The following is an 18435-nucleotide window of genomic DNA, read 5'->3' as shown; positions in this document are numbered from 1 at the left end:
TCGGATGGCAGACGCTCTTGCTACACTTGCTTCGATGATTGTGGTTAAACTTTGGAATGAAGTCCCCAATATCACTGTGATGCGCTTGGACAGACCAGCTCATGTGTTTGCAGTAGAAGAGGTGAAAGATGATAAACCATGGTATTATGACATCAAATGTTTCCTTCAGAACCAGGTTTACCCGCCTGGGGCATCTGTGAAAGATAGGAAGATTTTGAGGAGATTATCAGGAAGTTTCTACCTCAATGGAAATGTGCTTTATAAGAGAAATTTTGACATGGTGCTGCTTGTCATACCCCGATTTTGACCCTGAATTTTTTTATTTTTATTTGGCACTTGGCCTAAAATTCATTTGCATACATTCATTTCCAAATCCATTTTGTTTACTGATAGACATTGGTCATTATCTAGCTTCAAGATTCATGTTTAAATTCATCAATTCATTCCCATTCAAATCATGTTCATATGAGACCGTTCAAGGCAGCTACATTTCCAAACCATAAACCATCCCCATTCCAATATGGCCTTGATGACAGCAATAAGAAGTATTGGTTCTCTCTTAGCTGGGAATAGCATACTTTCAGAAGATGAAAAGATTGTCATATTTTCTGATGCATTAAACCATGCATCAATAATTGATGGTATTCGTCTCGCGGGTCGGCAAAAAGGTGTAAGAGTATACATATATAGACATTGTGATATGTACCACCTCAATATGCTCCTATCCCATTGCGGTATGAAGAGGAAAATTGTGGTAACTGACAGCTTGTTTAGCATGGATGGAGACTTTGCACCAATGGTTGAATTTGCAAAACTTCGCAAGAAGTATGGCTTTTTACTAGTCATCGATGATGCTCACGGGACGTTTGTTTGTGGCAAATGGCGGTGGTATTGATGAGGAGTTCAACTGTGAGAAGGATGTGGACATATGCATTGGTACCCTAAGTAAAGCCGCCGGCTGCCATGAAAGATTTTCATTTGCTTACGGGAATCCCTGTTACAAGTCACATTGGGAATCCCTGTTACAAGTCACATTATTTCCCTAATAGTTGGCAGTAAAGACAAAGCACTGCAAGCAAGCCGGCATTTACTACAAGCTGGCTTCCACGTGAATGTGATCAAACCACCTACTGTGCGCTTTGTTTCTCGGATGTTTCATGGAAGTATATGCTGGGATATTTTACAAAAAAGGTGGAGTCCAATTTATGATGTGGCTGCTATAATTACTTCAATCCAGTCATTGATGTGGCTGCTAGAACATCCCAACTGGAAAATAAACAGAAATTGAACCTAGAGCATATCAAAGAAAGTGTTGGGCGCAATTGGCATAATCACTTCTGCCAACCATTTGTTCCCACATTACAGCAAACAAGAAAACTCAGGAAATAGATGTGCATATGTACATGGAAATGAAGAACTTAATTCATGTGTCACAAGTTTCAACACCAACGTTATATTTCTCTAACAATAATAATACAAATTTGAGATATCCACCACCAGATCTATCTTTTGATTGCAACAACATTGCATCTGGTGGGGCAAATAAAAAAAAAGAGAACAAATAACATAATTGCAGGTCATTCACACAGGCCCTTTTCATCTATCTATCTCGACAATGTTAGGCAGGACTTGTGGCCTTGATAAGAACACTGCTCTTCATTATGCTGCTTCAGTATGGGTTGAAAATGATGTTGATGCCCAAGATTCTGTCACAGAATTCTCGGAAAACATGGCCTGTAGAGGATTTAGTACCAATCCATCATTTGACTGCAACTGTTGCCAAGGAACCAGAAACTGGAGAGTTTTGTATTGAGGCTGGTGCTTTGATGCTTGCTGACAATGACATTTGCTGCATTGATGAATTTGACAAGATGGACATAAGAGATCAGATTGCAATTCACGAGGCAATGGAACAACAAACTATCAGTATCACTAAAGCAAGAATACAAGCAACACTCAATGCTCGTACCTCCATTCTTGCTGCTGCCAACCCCGCTGGAGGACGGTATGATAAGTCTAAGTCGCTGAAGTACAAAGTGGCTCTCCCTCCTGCTAAAGCTGGACAAGAAAAGAGCAGATATGGTTTTGTTGCATTGTGCTGATAAATCATGTGTAATGAAGGCATTGAAGAACACAGAGAAGCATGAGATTGATGGCCAAATTTTGGAATGCTCACTCGCTAAGCCACAGATGCCGACTGCAAATGACAACGAACAAAGCGGAAAAGCCAAAACCTGCAAACCTGTAATGATTAGAAAATCGGTTAATAATTCACATAACAACAAAAAATTCTAAAAGCCAGGAAGTATCAACTGAATTACTCAATAATATTGGTGTCATTCAGTTTGAAAGTGGAGAATTTGAGCTTGCTAAACAAACTTTTAAGGAAGCTCTTAATGATGGAATTTGGCTTTCCTTCTTTAGCAAGGCGAATAAGTCTTCCATTGATGCTGCTACTTCTACTCTTCAGTCCAAGGACATGCAATTATTTCACGACCTTGAAAGTAACGGTCATCTTGTTCAAGTACCCGGACTACATTGATGCGAATCTGAGGCTATGCTGCTACTGCAAAGGCTCGGAACAACATTTTATCGAGCATTGAACCGGTTAATGATGCCCTGAAAGTGAATGACAAGAGTCCAAATGCATTATCTATGCTGTTTGAGCTGGAATTGAAAAATGACGAGTGGGTGAAGGCAAAAGAAACTCTCCAGGCAACTAGCGATGCCACTGATAGGAAAGATTCATATGTTACACTTTCACTAAGAAAACCAGAATTACTTTGCTGCAGTTTGCAATAAAAAGAGAAATCCAAAGCTAGAAGCGACTCATTTGGAAAAGGACAAAGATGGTTACCGGAAGTGGTTGGCTGGTGACTTGGCCTCAGGAGCACGAATCTAAACCGTAGCCACCGGTGTTCATCGCTGAAGCATCAACCGCCTGCATTTCCGACCAAGTCAAGCTATCTGCAACCAGTACACCTTGAACCTCAACCTGCATCATCAAACCAATGCTCAATTTCACTGCAGTAAAGCACGAAATAATTACCAAGCAGTAAATTCCGAAATTTCCCAATTTGGGATTTGAGACAAGTCAGAGGAAGAAAGTAGGTAGGTTCACATTACCTTTCCGGAAGATAGCATCGAAGAGGACAAACTTGCTTCTGAGCATGAAAAGCATTGCTGAGAGCTTTCTCTTTTGAGCCAATTACACTTCCAAAACCCTAAAGCTGTGAATATAAAAAGGAAGCGAATCAGGGACGAAAAACCGAGTAAGGAGGCGGAATCAAAAAACTTGCAAACAAACAAAGAACCCTAATCCTAAAATTAAGGCAAAATCAAAGCGAAACCAAATTCTTTTTGAAGAGGCGAAGGGAGAAGATTCGACCCTTACCTGGTTCGTCGCCACCGCCGAAGGTGAGCCCTTTTTGTCCTAGCCATTGGATTCTTGCATCGTTTCAGAGAGATTGAGTGAGATGTGAGCGATTGGAGATGGAATGGTTGCGCCTGAGAAAGAGAGACGCGATTAGGAGAGATTGCGAGAGAGAGTCTCGTCTGAGAGAGGTGTGAGATAGGAGTTTTGGAGAACAAAAGTTTGGGAGGAGGACGATTGAGTTCTGGGAATCCCATCTGCGTTCTCACTTTTTCTTTTATTTTGTTTTTTTATTTACTATTTGTTCTTTCCAAAACAGACTGTTAAATCCTATTTTTAAGTGACCTTTAGTTCCCCTTTGTTGGTCATTAATTTTGGTTTATGGGTACTTAGTAACGTATTTATGGTTATCTTTACCGATTACGTATTCCCAATGAAAACCCAACAGCCATGCGGCTGGGTTTAACTACCAGTAGACCAATAGTCTTCTTTTTTATTTTAGTTTTTATTTTAATCCTTTTTTTAATTTATTTTAGTTTATATATTTAGGTTAGTCTTAAAATAACAGTTAGTTGTTAAGTGGCCTGGTGGAGAGGAGTGGTATTTAAGTCTTAGGTGGAGTGAGTTCGATACTCATACGTAGCTTTTTTTCATTTTTTTTAGTATTTCATTTTTCTTTAGTATTTTTAGTATCTCATTTTCTTTTAGCTTTTATCTTTTATTATTTTATTGTCTTTTAGTATTTTGTTTCTTGTAATATCTTTTTATGTCCATGCTTCTTTATTAATTTCATCATACATTCAAAACCATTTTAAAATTATAAAAATCATATTTTTCTCGATTTAATATCGAGTCCTTTTTCAAACCCTTGTAAGTCGATTGCTTTTTTAAGCATCGCCGCCAACCTCACATAGCTTACTCTTGGGCTTTCTTACAATGAGCCGGTTCTCTTGCACTTACACTCATGCATTATTTATTGGGACCCGATTTTATTTATTTCATGATTTTTTAATCCCCATTTGACAAATGTACCCCACTCCCCCAATGTGTAATATTTTTGTACTTTTTATTTCTTTATTTGTTTGGTTGTTTAATTAGCTACTAACACAAGAATAAAATCAACAAATTTCAAAAATACAAAAATATGACTCGATCCAACGTCGAGTATTTTTCTCAATAAACAAATCAACTCATTTCTCCCTCCTATTCCATCCCATTCCAAAACTTCATCAAATGCTTGATCCAACGTCAAGCCATTTTCATAATAAAAACCCAAAAAATATTAATCCATATTCAAGACCTTTCAATAAGGGTGGAAATGGAACATGGTGTATACCATGCACTCCTGAGGTTAAGATTCGAGACGTATGCCTCGCCAATCTTAACTCTCGCCATCGTCTAAAATTGTCAATGTGGTTTCGTCAAACCTTTTTCTCAATCAAATCTAAGATACTTAAATCTTATTTAAGACTCTTTCAATAAAGGTGGAAATGGAACATGGTGTATACCATGCACTCCTGAGGTTAAGATTCGAGACGTATGCCTCGCCAATCTCAACTCTCGCCATCGTCTAAAAATTGTTAATGCGGTTTCGTCAAACCCTTTCTCAATCAAATTCTAAAATACCTAATCTTTATTAAACATCTTTGCAAATAAGATGGAAATGGAACATGGTGTATACCGTGCACTCCTGAGGCTAGGATTCGAGATGTATATCTCGCTCATCCAAGTTCTCGCCATCACTCAAAATACATCCAACCAATAAAACTCTTTCTCGCCGCCGTGCGATTAATCAAAAACCTTTTTCATAAACGAAAGATATATTGTCTTAAGAGATACGAAACAATGTTTCGGCCACGATTGTTGAGTAGAGATAAATGACGCTTTTCCGAATGTAGATTTATAAATCCGTTCGATGTGTGGTATGCGTCCACTCCTCATCTGTTTTGGGTAAAACAATGTTTTCGTCGATTAATACAATATAGCTTTCGCTAAAATCGACCAACAAACAAACATTTTTCTACCCAGAACTACGTAAGCCTTGATTTCTCTTTTGAGATACGTAGGAGCAGGATTTTTAAATCTTGTCAGGCCCACTAATAAAAAACTTAGGTTTAGTCCTTCGTCAAAAATCCAAAAAACATTCTCTTCTCATCCTTTCTTTCTTTCCCGCCTAATAAACTGAAAAGCCTAACATTTCAAACTAACACTAACGCACACAACTGACCTAATGGTTCCCGTTGAGTACAACGGACGTGAGGGGTGCTAATACCTTCCCCTCACGTAATCGACTCCCGAACCCTGATATTGGTTGCGATGACCATATCTTATCCTTTCTTTGTCGTGGGTTTTATCGATATTTCCCCTTTCCTTTTTAGGAATAAATAAAGTTCGGTGGCGACTCTGTTCAGTCTATCATTGCGAGCGTGCGATTGCGCTTCGCTTTGAAGTCGTATCCCCATTTTTCGAGGTGCGACAGATGGCGACTCTGCTGGGGACTGTCTATATCATTAAGCGAGTCAAGCCTAGTTAGGACGTTTGTGTGCCTTTGTTTGTTTAATTTTATGGCTTTTCCCTTATTTATTGCTTTTAATATCTTTATTGTTATATTGATATATGTTGTATATTGGTTCTATTGCGATTGTTGGTACTTGGGTATCCGATTGCAAACCATGTGGGAAAGACTCTACACCCGAGTCTAGAGTGAAAAAACATAAGATAGGACGATGGTTGAGTAGTACGGACTCCCGAGGTGAATACTTCGTAAGGGTCGGTACGAGAACCTCACTTAGAGTAGATTCTTTTGCAAATGTTGTCGCCCGAGGCGTATGCCTCGTAAGCGCCGATGTTTCAAAGGGGTCCATGACTCTAAGGACCTTTTAGAACATTAAACCTTTGGCCAACTAGAAATGATGGTTGCGTAGTACGGACTCGCGAGGTGTATACTTCGTAAGAGTCGGTACGAGAACCTCACCCAGAATAGATTCCCTTGATGGAGTTGACGACCGGGAAGTATTTCCTGTAAGCGTCAAACATTCTTGTGAATCAATGACTCTGGGAATCCTTTGTAACAAAACCTTAGATCTTACCCGGTGAGAACCTATTCTTGGAAAACAATCAGATTTATCAGTACCTCGGACTTTTGAACCCGTGTATTGAAGAAAAAACACAAATATGCATGGCTTGCATTGCATTCATTCATTGCATTTGCATCGCATCATAATGCATGTCATTCTCCAGACAAATTACCAAAAAAAAACTCATCCATCTTTTGTCCGTGAAGCAAAGTGATTCTCAACACGCGTTTAGAACAAAGAACCATGTCTCAGGAGATGATGGACGAGCTAAGGAAAGGCCAAGAAGCACTGAAGGGGGAACTCAATCTTTTGAAGAGCCAAATGAGATGGGTCTTGGAAACGGTGCAAGTCTTGTTGGGAAGAGAGGGTCACCCAATATACGCTGCTGCAACAAAGAGAGCTACTACGCCACATCCATCTGGTGTTACCCCAGGTCAAGGGAAATTCTATGTGGCAACTCCTCATTTACCAATATATAGACCTCCCTCAAGACGTCATCAGCAACATCCTCTGGCCATTCCTCCTCAAAATCACCGAAGTCAGGTTCAAAACAAAAATCAGAATCAGAGCAAGAAGAACCAGGATCACAATGACTCGATTCCGGTACCATATAGCAAGCTCTACCCGCTACTGATCCAGAATGCTTTGGTGACCCCTCGAGCTCTCACGCCTGTGTCACCATACCTGCCATGGTACAATCCAAATGCAACATGTGAATTCCATAAAGGGGCATTGGGACATGACCTAGATTCTTGCTTAGCGCTGAAAGCCTTGGTGCGAGGACTGATTAACAAGAAGAGCTTAGTCTTTGAAGAAGATCACCCGAAGATCAAGTGCGAATACCATACTGGAACAATGGGGCACTCCATCGAGGAATGCAAGAGTTTTAAGCTCAAGCTGCAAGGATTGATTGACATAGGGTCACTAACACTCAAGGAAGAAGGCTCAGGTACATATGCCTTGATTTCTGAGCCAGGTAATGAGAAAGGGAAAGGACCCTTGAGACCCCTCAAGATTTTGTACCACAAGTAAGATGTCAGGGATGTGGCTAATGAGCTATCATTGTTTCCTGGTAAGAGCATTGAGATACCGTCTTGGATTTCCAATGTCGCGACCCTAACCAATGAAAGAAAAGGAGAAGTGAGTAGTGGATCCAAGAGAGTTGCGTGCAACGATGAGATTGAAGGAAAAGAATTTGAAGATCATCCTGCCAATGTCAAAAAGCTTGTTGATCCCAACCTTCAAGTGGCTGAAAATGAGCAGTTAGCAATGCCCAAAGTGTTGTACCAGCAACCACCACCTTCTGGTCTTCATTACCAACGATCCTGGTTTTCTCCTCATCCAAATCAACAAGCCCAAGGCCCGAAATATCAAAATCAACATAGGTTTCAAAATGGCTTGGGAAGAAGAAATGATCCTCGACATCCAGTCTTCATGACATATAGCCAACTCCTACAACCTCTGATTCAAAACTCGTTGGTGGTTCCCGAGTCTCTTAAGCCGGTTCCACAACCTTACCCACCCGGGTATAACCCAAATGAGAAATGTGGATATCATGCCGGATCCGAAGGGCACTCAACTGAAGACTGTGACGCTTTCAAAGCCAAAGTACAGCAGCTGATTGACAACAGGTACATAGCCTTTCAAGAAGGAAGCTTGGTGGTAAATGTTAACCCATCGATCGGATAAGTGCGAAGATCTCGAAGGGGTGTCCCCCTAAGTTCATGGATCAAGATTGAAGAAGTCATTCCCCAAAGCTGGCAATCATTTGGCTGTTTCCGCATTTCTTTTGTAGTTGCCTTGCATGTTGACTCTTATTTGCTTTTAAGCATTGTTGTTTTCTTTGAATTGGTAAGATTAATGAAATGTTTATGCATCTTTTGAATTGATCCATTCGTATTCACTCGTTTTTCATTTATGTTAAAAAACAAAAATTCTCCTCTCATTCACTTTTGTTTATCAAACTGTTGTGTTAACAAAGATTGGAGGGAGGATGATGAAAACGAAACACCTGAAATTGTTGTGGTATGCTTTTGAGTAAAACCTTGTCGATGATGTAAGGCATTGTTTCAAATCCCCAAACACTGGAGTGATAAGGAGTTAATCCCTAGACAACCACTTTGAGCCTAGAAGTTGGTGTTTATTTCGGATCTAAAACCCTTAATCTTAACCTGGGGAAGGGTAGTTGTGTTCAGATATTTTGATCATGTATCCGATCTTTCAAAAAAATTGTCCATATGAACACCCTCCAATTAGGTTCAACCACATGTCATCCTTCGTGCACATGTTGAAGTGTCGAAGAAGTTGAGAAAAGATGAAATTAGTGTTGGTTGATCCTCATCCACCAATAATGTGGCAGTCGCACGCATAAAAAAAAAAGGATAGAAAAAAGCCCACTAGGTCAATACCACAAGATGACTTAGGCAAAAGTTAGGGCATCCCGATGGACCAAAAGCTTCAAAGAAGCGGTCCAGGCAAAATTAGGGATAAAGAAAATCAATCAAAAGAGGTCATTAAATCCTCGACAAAAAAAAATATGGTGACTGCCATTTCAAGAAAATTCGTCTTGAATCCTCATCACACCTTCGAACCCTCTTGGAAGTCGAATGCGTGTATTGAATTAACTGAACGTAGGAACTGGAGATCATCAAGAAGAAGGGGTGGGTAAAAATAAATTTTGAGCCTTATATCCTTTTGTTTCAAAAAAAAACCGTGAACCAGACCACGTTACAACCCTTAAAAGACCTAATTGAGGCAGGGTTTATTTTGAAAGCATACTATAACAAGGTCGTGTTAACTTGACTCCAAACGATTTTTGTTAATCATGTGATGGCACCAACTTGCATACTGTGAATGACTTGATCACCATTGTGTTCTTATCAACGACTCGTTCACTGTATTTCACCCGTTCATATCAATAAATTTTGATTTCAAATTTTTGCATAAGCATTGAATTAAAATTACCATTTTTGAATGAACAATCTTATTTGCGAGTCAACACTTAGCATCAAAGAAATGCCAAATACAGTTGAGGAACTTGATGGAGTGAAAGAAGTCTAGGCTGGGGCAAATCACTTTGAGCATCAGTTAATTCGAGCTAATCACCCTAAGGGTCATCTAGCCAAGAGTAATCTGCTTCAAGAATCAGACCGGGGCAAGCCACCTCAGAGCTCAGTAAGTCCAATCACTCCATGGTTCAGTTAACCAAGAGTAATTTGCTTCAAGACTTAGACTGGGGCAAACCACCTCAGAGCTCGGTAGGTCCAACTATCCAAAGGACAGTCAATCAAGAGTCTACCATTCCAGCATTTGGTTAGTCAAGATCAGACTACTGCAAGTTACAAACACTTGGGGCAAGCCATCTCGAGGTAGTCTCATGGAAAGTTGTTTCCAAACCCACTTTCAAGGTGAACATTTCCAAAGACCCAACAAACTGGGGCAAGATGAGCCACAGAGGGGCAGAACCTCTTTCTTCGTGCTTTCAAACTGCTCAAACAAATTCTGCCATATGTCAACAACTATTGAGTTTAAGATGAGTGCCCAAAAATTATGCTAGCACGATTCATTAATCCTCCAAAAGGATCCATTGGCTAAGTTGTGGCTACCAAACTGAATAGAATCCTCCTTTGACAACATCTATCATAAAATATTTGGTTGAGTTCTCGGTGTTGAGGAATCATGAGCTTCCATAAAAAGCCTTTACCAACTCCCAGTCCACTCAGGTGTCAGCATTCTCATAGCATGATCATTCATATATCATGCATAAAAGAATACAAATCATGCATGGCCGAAATGTACTTCGTGCTCATTTTGCATTGACCCAGGTCTTGTTGTCGATCCTAGATCCTTTGACCTCTAATTCCAGCTTGTCTTTGGTATCCTTAAACCAACATCCGGTTTTCGCAGTCATTTTCAAGTCCAATTGTTGTTGGCAAAATCCGTTAAAAGTTGGTTGTAGTCCATTGCTTACGGTCAAAGTCCAATTGTTGTTATTCCGGAGTCCGGTCATGCTTGAACCTACTCTGAAGATTCTTTGTTCAATCCTATTCAGGTCATGTACGAACCTGTCATTGAACCTTTTTATTCCGGGGTCCGGTCATGCTTGAACCTACTCTGAAGATTCTTTGTTCAATCCTATTCAGGTCATGTACGAACCTGTTGTTGAACCTTTTTATTCCGGGGTCCGGTCATGCTTGAACCTGCTCTGAAGATTCTTTGTTCAATACCATTCAGGTCATGTACGAACCTGTCATTGAACCTTTTTATTCCGGGGTCCGTTCATGCTTGAACCTACTCTGAAGATTCTTTGTTCAATCCTATTCAGGTCATGTACGAACCTGTCATTGAACCTTTTTATTCCGGGGTCCGGTCATGCTTGAACCTACTCTGAAGATTCTTTGTTCAATCCTATTCAGGTCATGTACGAACCTGTCATTGAACCTTTTTATTCCGGGGTCCGGTCATGCTTGAACCTACTCTGAAGATTCTTTGTTCAATCCTATTCAGGTCATGTACGAACCTGTCATTGAACCTTTTTATTCCGGGGTCCGGTCATGCTTGAACCTACTCTGAAGATTCTTTGTTCAATCCTATTCAGGTCATGTACGAACCTGTCATTGAACCTTTTTATTCCGGGGTCCGTTCATGCTTGAACCTACTCTGAAGATTCTTTGTTCAATCCTATTCAGGTCATGTACGAACCTGTCATTGAACCTTTTTATTCCGGGGTCCGGTCATGCTTGAACCTACTCTGAAGATTCTTTGTTCAATCCTATTCAGGTCATGTATGAACCTGTTTGTTGAACCCCTATTCCGGTATCAGGTCATACATGAACCTGTTCTGAAGAGTTTTCTCCTTGATTATCCCCCAGCGTTGTCAGGTCATACATGAACCTGTTGTAGCATCTTTTCCTTTATTCGGGTTTAGTAAGTCATGTGTGAACTTACCACCGAAATCCCTTGTATTCTAAGTATCGATTATCAAATCTCACTTTGGATACTCCCCAGTGTGTGTTTGACTCTCCAGCAGGACTGTTTTCCCAACAAGTTTGTTTCTTACCATTTGTCTGTCTCCCTGTGGATCATCAGTATTCCCCACAGTTTGGTCTGTCTAATAGCGTCTCCTGTCAAGGGTCCATCATATCCCTAGCAGATAAAATTACAAAAAAAGAATCATACATCCATGCATATCCATGCATATCATGGCATATCATATCATATCACATCATATCATGGGGATTCAGGATCAAAATCCGGGTCTTCTCAGTATTTAATCATCTCCCACTATGATGATATGAAGAGTGTCTTGCTTCATATTCTCTAGTTGAAGACGCTTAAATAGGGGCAACTGTCATACCCCGATTTTGACCCTGAATTTTTTTATTTTTATTTGGCACTTGGCCTAAAATTCATTTGCATACATTCATTTCCAAATCCATTTTGTTTACTGATAGACATTGGTCATTATCTAGCTTCAAGATTCATGTTTAAATTCATCAATTCATTCCCATTCAAATCATGTTCATATGAGACCGTTCAAGGCAGCTACATTTCCAAACCATAAACCATCCCCATTCCAATATGGCCTTGATGACAGCAATAAGAAGTATTGGTTCTCTCTTAGCTGGGAATAGCATACTTTCAGAAGATGAAAAGATTGTCATATTTTCTGATGCATTAAACCATGCATCAATAATTGATGGTATTCGTCTCGCGGGTCGGCAAAAAGGTGTAAGAGTATACATATATAGACATTGTGATATGTACCACCTCAATATGCTCCTATCCCATTGCGGTATGAAGAGGAAAATTGTGGTAACTGACAGCTTGTTTAGCATGGATGGAGACTTTGCACCAATGGTTGAATTTGCAAAACTTCGCAAGAAGTATGGCTTTTTACTAGTCATCGATGATGCTCACGGGACGTTTGTTTGTGGCAAATGGCGGTGGTATTGATGAGGAGTTCAACTGTGAGAAGGATGTGGACATATGCATTGGTACCCTAAGTAAAGCCGCCGGCTGCCATGAAAGATTTTCATTTGCTTACGGGAATCCCTGTTACAAGTCACATTGGGAATCCCTGTTACAAGTCACATTATTTCCCTAATAGTTGGCAGTAAAGACAAAGCACTGCAAGCAAGCCGGCATTTACTACAAGCTGGCTTCCACGTGAATGTGATCAAACCACCTACTGTGCGCTTTGTTTCTCGGATGTTTCATGGAAGTATATGCTGGGATATTTTACAAAAAAGGTGGAGTCCAATTTATGATGTGGCTGCTATAATTACTTCAATCCAGTCATTGATGTGGCTGCTAGAACATCCCAACTGGAAAATAAACAGAAATTGAACCTAGAGCATATCAAAGAAAGTGTTGGGCGCAATTGGCATAATCACTTCTGCCAACCATTTGTTCCCACATTACAGCAAACAAGAAAACTCAGGAAATAGATGTGCATATGTACATGGAAATGAAGAACTTAATTCATGTGTCACAAGTTTCAACACCAACGTTATATTTCTCTAACAATAATAATACAAATTTGAGATATCCACCACCAGATCTATCTTTTGATTGCAACAACATTGCATCTGGTGGGGCAAATAAAAAAAAGAGAACAAATAACATAATTGCAGGTCATGCACACAGGCCCTTTTCATCTATCTATCTCGACAATGTTAGGCAGGACTTGTGGCCTTGATAAGAACACTGCTCTTCATTATGCTGCTTCAGTATGGGTTGAAAATGATGTTGATGCCCAAGATTCTGTCACAGAATTCTCGGAAAACATGGCCTGTAGAGGATTTAGTACCAATCCATCATTTGACTGCAACTGTTGCCAAGGAACCAGAAACTGGAGAGTTTTGTATTGAGGCTGGTGCTTTGATGCTTGCTGACAATGACATTTGCTGCATTGATGAATTTGACAAGATGGACATAAGAGATCAGATTGCAATTCACGAGGCAATGGAACAACAAACTATCAGTATCACTAAAGCAAGAATACAAGCAACACTCAATGCTCGTACCTCCATTCTTGCTGCTGCCAACCCCGCTGGAGGACGGTATGATAAGTCTAAGTCGCTGAAGTACAAAGTGGCTCTCCCTCCTGCTAAAGCTGGACAAGAAAAGAGCAGATATGGTTTTGTTGCATTGTGCTGATAAATCATGTGTAATGAAGGCATTGAAGAACACAGAGAAGCATGAGATTGATGGCCAAATTTTGGAATGCTCACTCGCTAAGCCACAGATGCCGACTGCAAATGACAACGAACAAAGCGGAAAAGCCAAAACCTGCAAACCTGTAATGATTAGAAAATCGGTTAATAATTCACATAACAACAAAAAATTCTAAAAGCCAGGAAGTATCAACTGAATTACTCAATAATATTGGTGTCATTCAGTTTGAAAGTGGAGAATTTGAGCTTGCTAAACAAACTTTTAAGGAAGCTCTTAATGATGGAATTTGGCTTTCCTTCTTTAGCAAGGCGAATAAGTCTTCCATTGATGCTGCTACTTCTACTCTTCAGTCCAAGGACATGCAATTATTTCACGACCTTGAAAGTAACGGTCATCTTGTTCAAGTACCCGGACTACATTGATGCGAATCTGAGGCTATGCTGCTACTGCAAAGGCTCGGAACAACATTTTATCGAGCATTGAACCGGTTAATGATGCCCTGAAAGTGAATGACAAGAGTCCAAATGCATTATCTATGCTGTTTGAGCTGGAATTGAAAAATGACGAGTGGGTGAAGGCAAAAGAAACTCTCCAGGCAACTAGCGATGCCACTGATAGGAAAGATTCATATGTTACACTTTCACTAAGAAAACCAGAATTACTTTGCTGCAGTTTGCAATAAAAAGAGAAATCCAAAGCTAGAAGCGACTCATTTGGAAAAGGACAAAGATGGTTACCGGAAGTGGTTGGCTGGTGACTTGGCCTCAGGAGCACGAATCTAAACCGTAGCCACCGGTGTTCATCGCTGAAGCATCAACCGCCTGCATTTCCGACCAAGTCAAGCTATCTGCAACCAGTACACCTTGAACCTCAACCTGCATCATCAAACCAATGCTCAATTTCACTGCAGTAAAGCACGAAATAATTACCAAGCAGTAAATTCCGAAATTTCCCAATTTGGGATTTGAGACAAGTCAGAGGAAGAAAGTAGGTAGGTTCACATTACCTTTCCGGAAGATAGCATCGAAGAGGACAAACTTGCTTCTGAGCATGAAAAGCATTGCTGAGAGCTTTCTCTTTTGAGCCAATTACACTTCCAAAACCCTAAAGCTGTGAATATAAAAAGGAAGCGAATCAGGGACGAAAAACCGAGTAAGGAGGCGGAATCGAAAAACTTGCAAACAAACAAAGAACCCTAATCCTAAAATTAAGGCAAAATCAAAGCGAAACCAAATTCTTTTTGAAGAGGCGAAGGGAGAAGATTCGACCCTTACCTGGTTCGTCGCCACCGCCGAAGGTGAGCCCTTTTTGTCCTAGCCATTGGATTCTTGCATCGTTTCAGAGAGATTGAGTGAGATGTGAGCGATTGGAGATGGAATGGTTGCGCCTGAGAAAGAGAGACGCGATTAGGAGAGATTGCGAGAGAGAGTCTCGTCTGAGAGAGGTGTGAGATAGGAGTTTTGGAGAGCAAAAGTTTGGGAGGAGGACGATTGAGTTCTGGGAATCCCATCTGCGTTCTCACTTTTTCTTTTATTTTGTTTTTTTTATTTACTATTTGTTCTTTCCAAAACAGACTGTTAAATCCTATTTTTAAGTGACCTTTAGTTCCCCTTTGTTGGTCATTAATTTTGGTTTATGGGTACTTAGTAACGTATTTATGGTTATCTTTACCGATTACGTATTCCCAATGAAAACCCAACAGCCATGCGGCTGGGTTTAACTACCAGTAGACCAATAGTCTTCTTTTTTATTTTAGTTTTTATTTTAATCCTTTTTTTAATTTATTTTAGTTTATATATTTAGGTTAGTCTTAAAATAACAGTTAGTTGTTAAGTGGCCTGGTGGAGAGGAGTGGTATTTAAGTCTTAGGTGGAGTGAGTTCGATACTCATACGTAGCTTTTTTTCATTTTTTTAGTATTTCATTTTTCTTTAGTATTTTTAGTATCTCATTTTCTTTTAGCTTTTATCTTTTATTATTTTATTGTCTTTTAGTATTTTGTTTCTTGTAATATCTTTTTATGTCCATGCTTCTTTATTAATTTCATCATACATTCAAAACCATTTTAAAATTATAAAAATCATATTTTTCTCGATTTAATATCGAGTCCTTTTTCAAACCCTTGTAAGTCGATTGCTTTTTTAAGCATCGCCGCCAACCTCACATAGCTTACTCTTGGGCTTTCTTACAATGAGCCGGTTCTCTTGCACTTACACTCATGCATTATTTATTGGGACCCGATTTTATTTATTTCATGATTTTTTAATCCCCATTTGACAAATGTACCCCACTCCCCCAATGTGTAATATTTTTGTACTTTTTATTTCTTTATTTGTTTGGTTGTTTAATTAGCTACTAACACAAGAATAAAATCAACAAATTTCAAAAATACAAAAATATGACTCGATCCAACGTCGAGTATTTTTCTCAATAAACAAATCAACTCATTTCTCCCTCCTATTCCATCCCATTCCAAAACTTCATCAAATGCTTGATCCAACGTCAAGCCATTTTCATAATAAAAACCCAAAAAATATTAATCCATATTCAAGACCTTTCAATAAGGGTGGAAATGGAACATGGTGTATACCATGCACTCCTTAGGTTAAGATTCGAGACGTATGCCTCGCCAATCTTAACTCTCGCCATCGTCTAAAATTGTCAATGTGGTTTCGTCAAACCTTTTTCTCAATCAAATCTAAGATACTTAAATCTTATTTAAGACTCTTTCAATAAAGGTGGAAATGGAACATGGTGTATACCATGCACTCCTGAGGTTAAGATTCGAGACGTATGCCTCGCCAATCTCAACTCTCGCCATCGTCTAAAAATTGTTAATGCGGTTTCGTCAAACCCTTTCTCAATCAAATTCTAAAATACCTAATCTTTATTAAACATCTTTGCAAATAAGATGGAAATGGAACATGGTGTATACCGTGCACTCCTGAGGCTAGGATTCGAGATGTATATCTCGCTCATCCAAGTTCTCGCCATCACTCAAAATACATCCAACCAATAAAACTCTTTCTCGCCGCCGTGCGATTAATCAAAAACCTTTTTCATAAACGAAAGATATATTGTCTTAAGAGATACGAAACAATGTTTCGGCCACGATTGTTGAGTAGAGATAAATGACGCTTTTCCGAATGTAGATTTATAAATCCGTTCGATGTGTGGTATGCGTCCACTCCTCATCTGTTTTGGGTAAAACAATGTTTTCGTCGATTAATACAATATAGCTTTCGCTAAAATCGACCAACAAACAAACATTTTTCTACCCAGAACTACGTAAGCCTTGATTTCTCTTTTGAGATACGTAGGAGCAGGATTTTTAAATCTTGTCAGGCCCACTAATAAAAAACTTAGGTTTAGTCCTTCGTCAAAAATCCAAAAAACATTCTCTTCTCATCCTTTCTTTCTTTCCCGCCTAATAAACTGAAAAGCCTAACATTTCAAACTAACACTAACGCACACAACTGACCTAATGGTTCCCGTTGAGTACAACGGACGTGAGGGGTGCTAATACCTTCCCCTCACGTAATCGACTCCCGAACCCTGATATTGGTTGCGATGACCATATCTTATCCTTTCTTTGTCGTGGGTTTTATCGATATTTCCCCTTTCCTTTTTAGGAATAAATAAAGTTCGGTGGCGACTCTGTTCAGTCTATCATTGCGAGCGTGCGATTGCGCTTCGCTTTGAAGTCGTATCCCCATTTTTCGAGGTGCGACACTGCTCAGATGCGTGGATAGACACGAAGCAGACCTGTTGATGACTGAGGTCCACGAGGGTTCATTTGGTACTCATTCCAATGGACATGCCATGGCTAGAAAGATGTTGAGAGCAGGCTACTATTGGCTGACAATGGAGTCTGACTGCTGCAAATATGTGAAGAAATGTCATAAGTGTCAGATTTATGCGGATAAGATCCATATTCCCCCGACACTTCTGAATGTGATCTCATCACCTTGGCCTTTCTCCATGTGGGGAATTGACATGATTGGCATGATAGAGCCAAAAGCGTCTAATGGACACAGATTTATTCTCGTAGCAATTGATTACTTCACCAAGTGGGTTGAAGCGGCATCATATGCAAATGTAACCAGGCAGGTGGTCGTGAAGTTTATCAAGAATCAACTCATATGCCGTTATGGTGTGCCAGATAAGATCATTACTGATAATGGATCTAATTTGAACAACAAAATGATGAAAGAGCTATGTAGTGAGTTCAAGATCGCGCATCATAATTCTTCTCCTTATCGACCCAAGATGAATGGGGCTGTTGAAGCTGCTAATAAAAATGTCAAGAAAATTATCCAGAAGATGGTTGTCACGTACAAAGATTGGCACGAGATATTGCCATTTGCTTTACATGGATATCTGTTGAATGTAATTTTAAGTGTCGGGTTTTTGTTATCATCTCCACAGGGATTGTGAGATATCACCGCCTTTCGACAGTTGTTTTAATTCTTAGCTTAAGGTAACAATGGGGTTTTGGTATTTGTCACGGTATCTTGCATAAAAGTGTAATAAAATGCGGTAAAAGTTTTGGTTTGAATATTTGAGAAATATTGCCAAAGTTAGGGTTCGACGATCACTTTGCATGTATATGTTCGATCAACAAAAGTTATAAACTCCTTTAGATGATAAACTATTTCACAAAGTCCTCCCAATGTGTTTATCTCTAACACACATTGTGAGTTTTCCCATTTTAATCCATTGTTTATCTCTAACACAATCTATCAAAATGACAACTTTTTGGTTCAACCTTATGGTGAACAAAATCATTCATTACTATCTCTAGCTA

At 39.6% G+C, this 18435-nt stretch overlaps 2 pseudogenes; both read left to right on the top strand.

Annotated features, from left to right (window-relative positions):
* The window catches only part of LOC127129921 (8-amino-7-oxononanoate synthase-like), a 45908-nt pseudogene extending 44620 nt beyond the window's left edge, over positions 1–1288 (top strand).
* A 10742-nt stretch (positions 1289–12030) lies between these two features.
* LOC127129920 (8-amino-7-oxononanoate synthase-like) lies at positions 12031–12798 on the top strand (annotated as a pseudogene).
* Positions 12799–18435: the final 5637 nt, after the last annotated feature.

The sequence above is a fragment of the Lathyrus oleraceus genome, chromosome 3, assembly GCF_024323335.1.
Source record: "Lathyrus oleraceus cultivar Zhongwan6 chromosome 3, CAAS_Psat_ZW6_1.0, whole genome shotgun sequence".
Taxonomy (NCBI): domain Eukaryota; kingdom Viridiplantae; phylum Streptophyta; class Magnoliopsida; order Fabales; family Fabaceae; genus Lathyrus; species Lathyrus oleraceus.
This window is presented reverse-complemented; position numbering and strand designations above follow the sequence as displayed.